At 44.5% G+C, this 14,325-nt stretch overlaps 1 protein-coding gene across 1 annotated transcript in view; it reads left to right on the top strand.

The window, feature by feature from the left end:
- The window catches only part of LOC306662305 (CUB and sushi domain-containing protein 1-like), a gene marked incomplete at both ends in the record, with an annotated part of 367,327 nt that overhangs the window by 308,619 nt on the left and 44,383 nt on the right, over positions 1–14,325 (top strand). The gene's annotated exons all lie outside the window — the stretch shown is intronic.

The following is a 14,325-nucleotide window of genomic DNA, read 5'->3' as shown; positions in this document are numbered from 1 at the left end:
CCATGAGAAGCAATGCAATATCACAGTTTTACAAAGCGTTTTCTTGAGCTAGGTGAGATGAAACCATTCAGTTTGTGCTTCCTGGCAAGTACTTTTATTTATTTTATCATAGTTCCTCAGGAACAGTCCTGAAGTTATAATAGGTAACATTTATCAAATCTTAGAACTTGGATCCAAAGAGATCATGTAATTTCTTCAAGTCAGTAAGGCAGTCAGACATCTGAATTCAGGTCTTTATGATGCCAACAGTGTGGTGCAGGGGTCCCCAGGCCGTCGCAGGCTGAACGGCTCACTGGAACTCAGAACTCCCGAGAGCATCACATAAATGGTTTTGGCTTATGACCGAGAACAGGGCTGAAATCTGGGGTGTGGGGGACAGAGACATCAGGTGTGTCCCCTTGTCCCCCCACCTTGTCCCGGTAGTGATGTGCGCCAACATACAGAGCATTGCCAACAGAGGGGCTCCTCTGGGCCCTGGCATCCTGGGTCTGCTTGAGGGTCAGTGGCATAGGCCCAGGTGACTGCCCACACTTCTGGTCTGGCCTCTGGCCCCTCCAGAAGATGCTCTGATGCCACATCATCAGACCATGTGGCACAGGCTCTCTTAATTACAGGGGAGCACAGAGGACCCTCCTAAGCAAAGGTATTCTATCCAGGCCAGGCGTCCCAAGGCCTCAGCGATCCCCTTCTGGAGAACAAGAACCAGGCTTTCAATGCGCAGGACAGGGCATCCCAGACTGGTTTTACTGCACTGGCAGAGATGCCGGTGGAAAACTGTGTGCATGTTCTGGATGAGGGACTGCTTACTCATTGCACTTCATACGGAAGCGTCTGTAAATGGGATGATTCACTCTGCACAGTTGAAATAGTTGATTTCTTCTCTGTTCCTGTGATCTTCACAGTATTTAAGACAATGTGCGGCTCGTTATAAACTCAGCACGGAATGGATACTTGAGAAATGATGTCTGATGATTCTAAAGTCACGCGCGTTGGGCTGCTTCAGTGACAGTTAATGTTCTGCGTGACATTTCCATTCTCATTTAGGGGTAATGGAATGTTTTTAGGTTCATATACAATATTTTCACATCTCAAGTTTGGAAAATATGTGTCATTGACATTTATTTGATAAATTAGGACATTTTAATTCACCTTTTCAAAATTGGGATGGCCACTTACTCAAGTAGCGGAAGCAGCATGATTTGTGTGTCTGTTAACTCCCAAAGCAGCACTTGGCCACACTTAGTCTCTGCCGCATTTCCCTCCAACCTCTGACCTGGGAGAGGACCGCATTCACACCCCACCTACACGGCCTTGCTGGGTCCCTCAGAGAGAAGCAGCACACGCATCATCATCCTCACCTGTTTTACAAACTCATTAGGGAACAAGGCTCCCCAGAGCTGCTGGGGCACAGTGGCCTGAGGTTCCCTCCCGGGTCTCGGGTGGTGCACTGTGAACAAGCACCTAGGTGGGTCTTTGCACTGTCGCTGTAACTTAAGTCATACCCACCGCACACACTTTAGATCGTGTTTTGTTTGAGAGTCATGAGAAAAAGAGAGCTTGTTATATATTCAAGGATTTGTCCTTAATTTTCTCAGAGATAGGAAATTAGATGAGAAATATGAAAAAGAAGCTGTCAGCAACTATAAATAATCAGCACTGCAGCTGCTCAGGCATGGAGTCAGAAGCACCAGTTCAGAGGGCATCCACCGAGGAAAGAGGCCTCCCACGTGCTGATGCCCACTTCTCCAGGTGTGCGCAAGATGGGTTGGTTCTTCCAGAACGGGGCTGACTTTTAGATCCTCTTGCCCAGTCATGTTGCCTTCCCTTTCTCAGGGTTTCCTTCTGAGGCAGAACGACTGGTCACAGACATGACCTCTGATGTCAGAGTGACCTTAGATGACGCCTGTGCACTGGGAGGAGACACGCAGGGGTGGACAGAGACGGCAGAGGAGGTGGCTTCCCTGCCTCCTCTTTCTATCGGGAAACATCCTGCATGCAATATGACTGATGGATGGGCCCAGTGTTTGGGTTTGGATGTGAGGTGTCCCCCAGAAGCTCACACGGGAGACAATATAAGAAGGTTCAGAGGAGAAACGATTGGGTTGTAAGAGCCTTAACCCAATCATGATTTAATCCCCTGATGGGACTGACTGGGTGGTAACTGGAGGCAGGTGAGGTGTGGCTCGAGGGAGTGGTTCATTGGGGACATGGCTTTGGGGTATGTATTTTGTATCTGGAGAGTGGAGTCTCTCTCTCTCTCTCTCTGCTTCCTGATGATGTGAGCTGCTTCCCTCTGCCACATTCTTCTGCCATGATGTTCAGTCTCACCTCCAGCCCCAAGGAATGGAGCAGCCTTCTATGGACTTAGACCTCTGGACCCATGAACCTCTCAAACCTTTCCTCCTCCATAATTGTGCTGGTCGAATCTTTTAATTGCAGCAGTGAAATAGCCGACTAAAACACCCAGGGTTCGTGGTCTGCTTAGTTTTTTAATCAAAGATTTTTTCAGGAGAATTAGTGTTGCAATTATGCAGTAGATTCAGTATTCTCCTTTTTAGTGCATTAAAACAAGAAACCAGATGAGGTGGCATTTTCCTGTAATCCCTGCATCTCTGTAGAATGAGACAGGAGGATTCCAAGTTCAAGGCCAGTCTCAGCAACTTAGCAAGACCCTGTCTCAAAATAAAAATTATAAAGGACTGGGGATGTAGCCCAGTGGTAGAGCAACCCTGGGTTCCATCCTCATGCCACACAAACAGGTCTGCCCACCCTCCCATCCACTCACTCTGCTCAGCACTCCACACACCACATACCACGGTCTAAGATTTTTTCATGGCAGTCTAATGAGATAGATCTAAGAACTGTTGGTGTTTCCATCATTAAAAATAACCTCCGAGAAGATGGAAATGCCAGGGGTGGTCTTTAGCTTTGGTTCAGTAGCTCTTTGAAGTAGGTGTGGAGAGGGGCGTTGGGGTGCGAGAGAATAGGGTCCTGAGGGAGGGCTTGGAGAGGCGCTCCTCGCCGCACTACTGATGTAGGAAGTTGCCCTCCCACTGGAAAAATTTAATTTAATTTTTAGTAAAAGACTATCAATAAATAGCATAGCTTTAAAAAAATGTATTGCCTGAGAGCTTGGTTTTTGCAACGTTCCTTTTAATTTTTTTAAATAATTATTTTTCTCTGCTGAGAACTTGAAACAAAGTGCCTGCTCCATTTTCTCCTGGTAATAATAAAATCAGCAATCACAAAATCTGAATGGAAAAATAAGTGCTTTCTTATGTAAATAATGGGAATTGGATGTTGAGTCCATTCATGGTTATGGGATCCACATTCTCTCCCAAGTGCATAGTGTCTCCCTTGGAGACGCTCCTGAGCTGCAGTTTGGAGAAAGATGAGCCTGCTCCAGCTCAGTGTCCTTGGTTAGGATTCCATACACACACCTGGGTTATCTCTGGACCAGGGGAGAGTTCCAGTTCACCGGGTAGGAACTCCCAATTCACTGAGAGATGAATCCTGCGAGCGTATTTGATCAAGCGCCACCCAGTGTTCTCAAGCACGAGCCCCTGCCTCCACATGCAGACTGCAGTCTTTCATCAGTGCACCAGAACCGGGCTGCTCAAACTCCAGCTAGTCCCAGTGTGGCCAGACCGATGACTTCTCTGATTCTCCCTTTATTTGGCCCCTTGGTATCATTTCAAACTGCTGGCAGCCCTTTCTGCCTTGGAAACCCCTCTTACAGCACATCCCACCTGCCTGCTTCTCCTCAGCCTCTTTGACGTTTTATTCCCAGCCTCCACAGGCGCACACCGCTCCAGTGTCTCTCATTACCTGTGGGTCATCAGCTCACATGTGTAGTCTTCTTGCTGAGTACGGATGCTGGAGACAGAAACAACAGCAGACTCCCTGCTGCCCCTGACTTCTGTGGTGGGAAGAGTCCTGAAGGAAAAGGGTGTGATTTCTCATAGTGCTAAGTGTCATCTGAGAGCACTGGAGGCAGTGGGCTGAGGAGCCCAGGGAGGGCCTGATTCCAGGGGCAGGTGCCCAGGATCTGCGGCCCTGGGGGCCACGTCTTAGCTGAGACTACAGTGCTAGGGGAAGGCGTGTGAAACTGCAGCTGGCGAGCAGCCCAGGCACAGGGAACAGCGTGTGTCCGGAGGGGTGCGGGGTTTGCACGTAGCAGAGCCGTGTGGGGTCCAGTGGACCCAGCACTGACTCCAGGTTGATCTCATCTGTGCGCCAGCAAGCCCCAGTCTCCGCTGCTGGTCTCTCCTCCTGTTCAGACACACGTGCCCAACAGAGCAGCTGATGTGTCCATCTGGCTGTTGGCTGGTTTCTGACACTAAGAGGTCAAATCTGGAGCACCTCCCCTGGTCTTTGTCTGTTCCATGTCCTCACACTGTGGCTGACAGGTCCTTCATCCGTCTCTGGAGACGGACCTGGCCATTCTCCCCAGTCCTGGCAAGCAAGCCAATCCCTAGGTCTTCACTCCGGATCCAGGCAGTGCAGATCTGGCGACTTCTCCCCTCTCTGAGTGAGCATGTGGCCCCAACACGCGGCCACCTTCCCTCCTGGCCACTGTGCCCCTCCCTGGCTTTCTCCACCCCTGTCCTCTAGGAGTAACCAGAGTGGGGCAGTCAACACGGCGAGGGGACCTTCTCCTGCCAGTGTGGCGGGGGCTCCATCTGGCCCTCACTCCTCTCCAGCTTCAGTGGACTGGGCGCTCTGGCCACCCACGGTGCTCTGATGGCGCTAGGCTTGTTCCTTCCCTGGTCTGTCTGCGGCTCACTTGGGGAGCCCTGCAGAATCTGCTATCACCTGCTCCTGTCTCACATTGTCCCCATAAATGCCATCGCCCTTCAGAGGCCAGCCCGGACCCATCCAAAATCGGACACCCTCCACGCCAGGCAGCTCTCCAGCAGTGTCTGTCCCTTCCTTCGGAGCCTCAGCCCCCTTGGCAACTGGCCGTTTCCCTGCGTTGGCCTTGCTCAGCGTTGGTCTTCTCAGACCCAGGAGAGCGGATGCCTCCCAGGTGCGGGCAGATCTCCAGCACCAGCCCTGATCAATTTTTAGCTGAGCAGTTCCTGAGTAACTTAAGTGAATTGGCTACGATTAGCTTGCTATTTCTACTTTCAAGTGTTATTTCCATGGTGATTTCGATTACTGCAATGCACAAAGATAATCATTTGAATTATTGGGTTTCTTATGAATAAAAATGCCTGACCTGTTCAAAAAACACGTCCACATCCCTCACAATGTTTGTCATCATGTGTGCTCAGCGTAGGAAGCAAACACAGCACTGTAAAGCCAAGAGTTCCATGTGCCTCACTTCCAAATAGAAAGGCATGGCTTCCCAAGCACTAGGGAGGTGTATCTCAGTCAGGAGACTGTCCACACTGGTTTTTGAGTGACAACTGCGAAGTTCTGACTCTGAGTATTTGCTGATACAAGGCAAATAACCATTTAAAACAAGTGAGCCTTACCTGTCGCTTTCAGTGTGATATTGTCCTACCACATGCTCATTGCCTGTCTTGTGGCATTTTCTAGCTTCCTCATCTTTAACAAAGCAAACGTGTGTTATAACCTCCCTGGATTAAATTTCCCTAAGGAAAAAATCAGAGTCAGACTGGTGGCTCATGAGAGCTGAAAGGAACCCTGCCAGAACGTAGCCCAGGCTTCTGCAGGAGAAGCAGACAGCAGGTGTTCTGGTGCCATTGTCTGCATGAGCGATACCAGGTGTGTGATGTGCTTCACTATATTTCTAAACGTGCCCAGGGTCCTGGAACCACCAGACACCTCTGTTCATCTCACCTCTGCCTCTCCTTGAAAGCTGCTTAGACTTTCTAGACCTCACTTATGCTAATTAAAGGGATTTGGGCAGTGTACCTAACACTAAATTTGTTTGATTTTTTTTTCTGACGTAGAACTTCTATTTTATTTTACATTTTATTTTCCCTAAAAATTATCCCTAAGTACTTTCCTTCATGTTTTAGGAAATACGATTTGCTATTTCAGTAGGAAAGATCTTACCAAATGAGCCCAAGCCTTTTCTTTTCAATGTCTACCAGAGTCTAGTTCTGTAAGGAAACCTATAGAGGTGTCATTCAAGTGTATTCCAGTGGCAAGTACCATAAAGACGATGAAAATCGACATCTCTCTGAAGTGTCAATAACTGTGTACCCATAACTGTACATCCCTACCCCACAGAGGAGGATGTGCTGAGGGTCATGCTGGTGCACACCTTGAGGAAAGCACACCAGCGAGTGGAGAGTCAGTCAGCCGCTGGGTGTGCCCTTCCCCTGGGCCACACCTCGCCTGGCTCCACTGGTTCTCCACAGAAGCCCCCCTGCATACCCAGCCTCCGACATGTTTGTGAACATCCCGGCTGGCAGGACCAGTGCAGCCAAACTTATGGGTTCCAGTGAGGGTCAATGGTGGATTAGAAAATAAAGGCCCACAGGCAGATTTTGAAGATAGACAGCTGGGATCAGGTGGAGTACTGCTCTCTGATGGAGAAGCAGATCTAAACAGTTACCCCAACAATCTTTATTTATATATGTCTCATTATCACATTAAAGACTATGCAACCATTATTCTTTATATTCTGGAAACACACAGTTTGCCATGATTCAGAACATAGTAAAAGCAATTGACATGTTCAATTGAGGTTATGTAAATGAATAGCATAATTTTCACTTACCTAATTTTTTCAGTGAATTTCAATGATTTCAGGCTAGAAGTCTTATGCCATTACTTCTTTAAGAAAATATTACATTAATTTTGAAACTAAAATGCTAGGCACATATTGCATCATTTGTATGGCAATTACGATGTCTCCTAAGGGTCTTGCAGCTATATATTTTCAAAACGATTATCAACAGTTGCAAGTTGATAATCTATAGCAAGTTGAATCTATAGCAGTTTCAAACTTGGATCTCTTTCTTGATTTCATTTGCAAAGTATCTGACTAACATACAGAAGAAAATTCTGAGACAGATTTTTGAAGTGACCAAATCAATTGGATTTATTGATGTTGATTATAATGTTAAACTATGTATCACAAAAATTCTCAAAACATGAATTTTCTGCTCTTTTAAAATGCAGAAAAAAGTTCTAAGCATTCTTATATACTTAATACTATAAAATATTAATAAACCAAAGAATTTGAAAATATAATTATCTATAAAAATAGTATTTATATATTTATACATTTACATATTTATAAATTTAAATATTTATATAAATTCCATTATTTTTATGTTACTTGCATTTTTATATCTATAGAATTTAATAAAGTTCTAATTGTTATTTTAAAAACAGGTAAGTTAAAGTGATAAAATATATTCATAAATTATATATGCTGATATCATTTATATTAACTGTGTTAGAATATACTTATGTAAAAGATTCTGACAAGTACTATCAGTAAGAAATTATCTCTAGGTACTCATTATTCAGATAGAGTAGTTCCTATTTTAAAAATTTATGAATTGACAAACAGGTTTTGAGATTTAATTGCATTGTATTTAATGTGAAATATTTAAATATAAGATTTAAATAGGGATATTGTATACGTATTAGATATTATATGTGTATGTGTTATGAAATCAAGTATATTATATGTGGAGTTCAAGATTCTCTCTCTCTTCCTACCTTTCAAATTTACTTCTCTGGCCTCTTAGATTCCATGTAAAGCAATGTAAATTATTTCTAGTTGAATGTTATTCATGCTGTTAGGAGACCATTAATAATTAGGCATCAGGTAAGATTTCTTTGAGAGAGCCCTGAAAATTATTCATGCATCTTATATTCAGAGTCCTGAAATATACAAAAATAGACTGGGAGAAAATGATGGTGGTAGGCCTCAGGCCACTCCCTCCCAACTGTGGGCCCTGCACCTGGGAGCCAGTGCCCACTCTGGGCCACAGCTGCTCAGTGCTGCTAGCTTCCACTGGAGGGCAGGCCTGGGAGAGTGGTGAGGGACCAGACAGATAGTGGTGGGCAGTGAACAGGGCTCTTTAAAACAGTGACATTGATTTTTTTTTTAAGCTCACTTACATTGATTTTATACTACAATATACTTATTTTATTTAAAAAAACATTTGGTTTAATTGAAAATATGTAAAAAGTATTGTTTGTTTGAACTTTTTGCTGCAACAATGATTTTTCAGTTGGAAGAATAGCTCTTACTATCAGAGTCCTTATAAAATACTTACTTGTTTTTCTCTTTGGTAGCAAAACAGTCCGGGAGGGAATTATTTTGAAAAAACTGAAGGTTTTGAATGCCAATAGTCTTCACTTATTATAGAATAGAATCATTAGCTTTCTTTTTAGATTCTCAATAATGTATTCGGGGGATTTCATAAGAATCTAAAATATGTTTTTTAAAAATAAATCACTGTACAGCACAGAGTTTGAAGTCTATGGCAACAGGAGTGAAGAACATGAGTAAAACCCAGGCATAAAATTTAAGATGATAGACATTCCACTGACAAGTGTTTTATAAGGTGCATCATGATGTACAGCAGGACCCGAGAGAGAAGCCGGAGAAAATGCCAGGTGCATGTGAGTTAGGTACCTGGGAAGACCAGCCCTTAGGTCTCACTTAGACTGCCATTTGGTAGGTACAGCTGGAGCTCTGAAACCAGACACAGGAAGGCAAGGTGTTTCTGGGAACTTATTTCTATTGAGACCATCCTTTAAAATCCCTAAGGGTGCATTGATACAAATTTATCATTCAAATTTCAGAAACTCTTATTTTACATATTCATATCAAGCTTATAGACATGTGTTCACTGCTGGGGATAAAGACTGCTGATAGAGACTCTAAATATTCAACAGAAACAGAGAAAGGTATGAAGTTCTGTTAGACATGTTGAAATGTCCTGGGTGAAAAGAGAATGTAATCCTGCTGCAGCTTCATGGAAGAAATTGCTAGACTAGTAGTGTCGTCACTGACGTGGTCCTGTATTCCGGCTGTGGCTCATGAAGTGTGGGTATGGGAGAGGTTCTCTCTTGCTGAGATAAAACCTCTTGCCAATCACAGGGGAACTGCATCAAAAAGGGTGCTTCTCATTCTGTGAGGACACACGGAATAGACTAAATGTCAAAGGAAAAGTATCAGTGTTGATTTGTTTCAAACGCGCTGTAATAGGAAAGTCTGAATTCCAAGGTATTCCCGAACAGATGCCCTAGAACAGGCTGTCACTCATCTCCAGGTGAAGGATGAAGGAGCCTTTGCTGGAAAGGCGTTTCAACTAAAATGCGTGCTGTGCAAGTCTTCTTAACGTGGTCTCTTCTCTGAAGGTTTAAAATGATCAGTTTGTTCCAAGTTAAGATGTGTCTGTAGTCGCTAAGAAATAAGGATCAATGATAGAATATGCAACCAATGACAGGAGCGTGACAGTAAAAAACATGGAATTGCTAAGTGGCTCTTACTTAAATCACTTGTCCCAGAGATAAGCTACGGATCTTCTCAGAATGACACCTCACAGGGAGGGAGACTCAGCACCCCAGCCCCTCCATAGCTACAATCATCCAAGGTGGACAGTGTCCTTGCGTGGACGGCCTTTGAATCCAAGTTTTTAAATGAGAGGAAATTGCTACCAGATGGTTTGAGCTAAAGGCTCATGGTGGATCCATATGGTTTCCCAGGTGTGTATTTGTTGGAGAATATAAATGAGAACATCTGTTTACTTCCTTTTTTGACCCTCAGTATCTTTTTATTATTAAATACATCAATTTTGTAAAAGAAATCATTGAAAGTAACAGTTGTTGTCAGGCATTGGCCTCCTGGGTCCACAGAGCCCATCACATCTGCTCTCTCAGGGTCACTGCAACCAGTGTGGGGAGAGGAACCTGGACTTTGCTATCAACTGGGTCATGAATCTGGTCTCAGTTTTGTTTCCATCTGTAAAATGGGCTTCATATCAGTAACTCATAGGTCACCTGTATGCATTAAGTGTAAAAATTTAAAAATATGTGTGATACTGGAGTTTCTAGCAAAGGTCATATATTCAATTTTTGACATCAGCAGAGTTCTTCTTGTCACTTACTTGTAATGATGTCCTGTTACTGCACCTTTGTACACCCTACCACCCCATCTACGACTCCCCTCTCCCTCATCCCAGAGAATGCCTATGTTCCTTGTCTACCCTTACTTCACTGTGGTCCTGCTCGACCTGAACTCGTTCCACATACAGCCAGTGGCGACCTTTGGCAGTCACAGACGTCTCCTTGAGGAGCAAGGGCATGTCTTAGGAAGCCTTCTGCATATGCACTTAGGCCTTGTGGCCTGGCACGCTTTGAGTCACTTGCAGCACACACTGCAGAGCCAGACCCCCGTCTCTCATGGGCTCCCACTTACAACTGAGCAGCCTCTGCCGTTCTGCAGCGTGGCTGGCGTTAGTCACTGGTGCATGGCAGACCTCTCCAGGGAATAGTGTCACTTTTGAGTTTTAAATTCCAAACTTTTGACTAAAATGTAATGTGCTTATTGATATCCGTGGCACGTGTCCTGTGAACTTGAAAAGGTAACATTCAGCAGAGTGAGCTGTGGCTGCTGCTAAGCCAGCAGTTCCTCCCTGGGAGACCGCTGGGGCTCTGGGGACCCTGAGTGTACAGGGGCCTCTCCAGGATTGCAGGGATCAGAGGAGTTGGGGTGTGGGAGCTGATGGCGAGGTCTGTGGCGTCTCTCCTCTGCTTGTGCATGCCCTATCTGTCACCTTGCCTTCTCTGTCCCCTGCTCACTTCGTCTACCTCTCCCAGCTCCAGAAAACCACGGTATTTCACGGCTCACCACTCTTGGTGTCTTCCACTGTCTGTTCAGGGCATTCTCTGCTCTCACAGATTTCCAACTGAGGGTCTTTTCTGTTCTCATAAGTGAATTACCTTTTAAAAGTATTACCTTTTAAAAGATCCAGAATGTTTTAATCTAGCTTGGATGAAAACTTCCAATTTTTCTCTTTTTACTACTATTTCATATAGACATGTTCAAAAAAGAAGAAATACAAGTAGACCTTTTCACAGGCTTGGTGTGGTGGTTTAGACCACCTTGAGGACAGAGAGTAGAGAACCAGGGCCACGAAAGAGTGCACAACCTCTAAAAACCAGACGGCCGTTCACCCTGAGGAGACGCCTGTCACGTGCTTGACGGGAGGTAGGGGTCTTCTAGCTGGAGATGGAAGGAAGAAAGATGTGATTGGGTTGGAAAGTACTAACTCTAAATGCATCAAGGAGATCGATTTTAGAGAGTTTGTGGTAGACCATTGCCTACTGGTTGGGAACTTCACCCTAGCCTGTGAGACAGACTATAAAATGCTGGCGTTGGAGAACCCAGCTGTTAGATGGAGGGACATGTCTGTCTCTGTCTACAGGTATGTATCTGTGGTAGTGTCCACGTCTGCATTTATACCTGTATGTCCATATCCATGTCCCACCTGTCTCTATTTGTCTGTCTCTGTGTTTATATCTGTTTATGACTCTATAGATATGGAAGGAGGGAGGAAGGGAGAGGTAAGGAACATAAACATGGAATGTGACCCTTTTAAACGTACCGTCCCACGGCATTGGGCCTCTTCACACCACCTATCGTGAAACTTTCTGCACACCTGTGAGAAGTTCTGCACCCCTTAACCAGTACCTCCACATCCTCCGCCCCACGCCCAGGAGCCTCCCTCCTCCCTTCCAGCTCTGTGAAGTCAACTCCTTTTCATTCAGCCTCTCAGTGTCCTTAGATCAAAAGTGCGTCTCCTCTTGTGGACAACGTTCAGTTGGATTGCTGTTTACTAAGTCGCTATTTAATTGGCCTTTGGGTTAGGGAAGGTACTAGTTTGTGGAGGCCACCGTGACAGCCCAGCTTGGACTGAGGGGCTCCAGCAGCAGACCATTCTTCCTCACATTTCTGGAGGCTGGGAGTCCAAGCTGCTAGCAGGGCTGGTCCCTTCTGTCTCCCCTCCTGGCTGTTGGGGGCTGTCTCTCTGGTCTTTGCGTGGCTCTCCTCTGTGTGTTCATGCCCCAGTATCTTCTTCCTTTGTTAGGAGACCAGTAATACTGGACCTGGGCCCCCCTAATGACAACTTCAGAAGCCTCTCTGTGAACACGGTTGCTTCCTGACATGGTTCTGGGGCTCATGGATCCAATGCATAATGGAGATGAGGCTGAATTCTGTCTGTCACAGTGAGTGCAGTCCATGGAATTAACAGCCAGCTTGTTGGGCGCACTGTCTCCTACCATCCTGCGGGCGTGGCCTGCATGGCCCACAGCCCCTGCTTCCCTTCCTCCATCTCTGAGTACACTTGTGCTTAGTCACTGTTGCAGTGTACTAACACATAGTGATTTTCTCCTTTTCCTTTTACACATATTCTACAAATATTTTCTTTGCTGTTACCATGGAGACTACACATAACAGCCTAAAATTATGATAACATTTTCAATCAATACCAACTTTAATACTATACATAAACTTTGTTCCTCAGGGATCTTCCCCTACTTTATACAATTGATGTCAGAAATTATGTCTTCATGTATTATGTATCTATTAGCAAAAATTTATAATTATTTTTTGCACTGTCTTTTAAACAGTGAAGAAAATAAAAAGTGAAATTGCAGCTCAAAATTACTATAATGCTTAGTCTTACATTTTCCCATCTGTTTTCTTTACTGGAGAAATTTATATGTTCATGTTGTTGTAGTCAGCTATTTCGCCTACTGTGACTAAAAGACCCAACCAGAACAATTGCAAAGGAGGAAAAGTTTATTTAGGGGCTCATGGTTTCAGAGGTCCAGCAGACTCCATTCAGGGCTGAGGTGAGGCTGAACATCACAGAGGAAGAGTATGACAGAGGGAATCAACTCATATGATGATCAGGAAGCAGAGAGAGAGACTCCACTGGCCAGACAGAAATAGATGTCCACAAGTCACACCCTCGATGCCCACCTCCCCAGCCTACCACACCCGCCTCCAGCATCCACTCAGGCATTACTTCAGGGGATGAATCCACTGATTGGGTGAAGCCTTTCCTAACACAATGGTTTCTCCTCTGAACCTTCTTGCATTGTCTCACATGAGCTTTTGGGGGACACCTCACATCAATCCACAATACAAGTGGTCTCAAGTTCCTCTCTTGTGACCTTTTGTTTCAACTTGAAGGACTCACTTTGGCTTTCTTGCAGGGAAGGCCTGCTGATAAGGAACTCCCTCATTGTTAATCTGCAAATGTCTTAAATTTAAAAGACATTTCTTCTGAACTGAGAGTATTTAATGAAGGGAGCCAAATTTCTGGTGCCTTGATATGTCATGGGATAGAATTAATGGAAGTGTCTTTTCTCTATGGTTTTTATTCCAGATGTAATGTCTCCTGTAAAACATTTTTCATATTTTTAGACAGATTATAGATCATCAAAACATGAAAAGTATATCATACAAATGATTTGTCCTTACAATGACCCTGAAATTTCTCTCTTAAAATGTTCTCTTATAATTTTTTCATACTTTTGCCTGGTTAACTTAAGTGGAACTTATGTAACAACCTTAAAATGCAATAATTTAACACTATTTGATATTATGATCTAAGTATTATAAGATCACATATTATGATCATGTAGACCATCACTTTGAAGGGACAGTTCTGTTGGAGAAAGACTTCTTAGTTAACTGTGTTTTTCTTTCTGCCTTCAAACCTGCAGAGCTTCTGCTGAGAAACCTGCTGATGATCTCATTACAGAGCGCTTGTTGGTGATGCGTTGTGTTTCTCTTTCTGCGTTCAAGATCTTCTCTTTGTCTTTCAATACTTCAGCTATAATATGTCTTTGGGATCATGTTGGGTTTATCACACTTACATGGAGTTCATTGAACTTGAATCTGTATGTTCTTTTTTGGCTACAAATAATAGAATCACCTATTAATGGGTTTAAACTAAGGTAAACACGGAGAGATCCAGCTGTGTGTAAGGTTAGAGTGGGTCTCTTACAGGTTGGTGATCAGCCTCGATGACGACATAGAGGGTCAAGGTTCTTGATCTATCACATGTTGTTGCTTCTTCCCTTGGTCTCCAACAACAGCCCTGAAGTTCAAATTTCAAAATCCAGGCACAGTGAGGTCAAGAGTAAAGAAGAGATGTCCTCTACCAGCACCAGGGATGCCTTTCAGAGGCAATTTTGTGGACATACACCCCTATTCCATTAAGTTGGATTGGTTCACAAGCCCTCTGTTAGGCGAATTCTGGAAAGAAAGAGGCAAGGGCCTTGGTTGGATCAGACAGACTCCATGGGTGTTGAAGTGGCAGCCATTGAATGCAGCCTGCACGTGGGTCCTTCAGCGGTCATTCT

The sequence above is a fragment of the Sciurus vulgaris genome, assembly GCF_902686455.1.
Source record: "Sciurus vulgaris genome assembly, chromosome: 5".
Taxonomy (NCBI): domain Eukaryota; kingdom Metazoa; phylum Chordata; class Mammalia; order Rodentia; family Sciuridae; genus Sciurus; species Sciurus vulgaris.
This window is presented reverse-complemented; position numbering and strand designations above follow the sequence as displayed.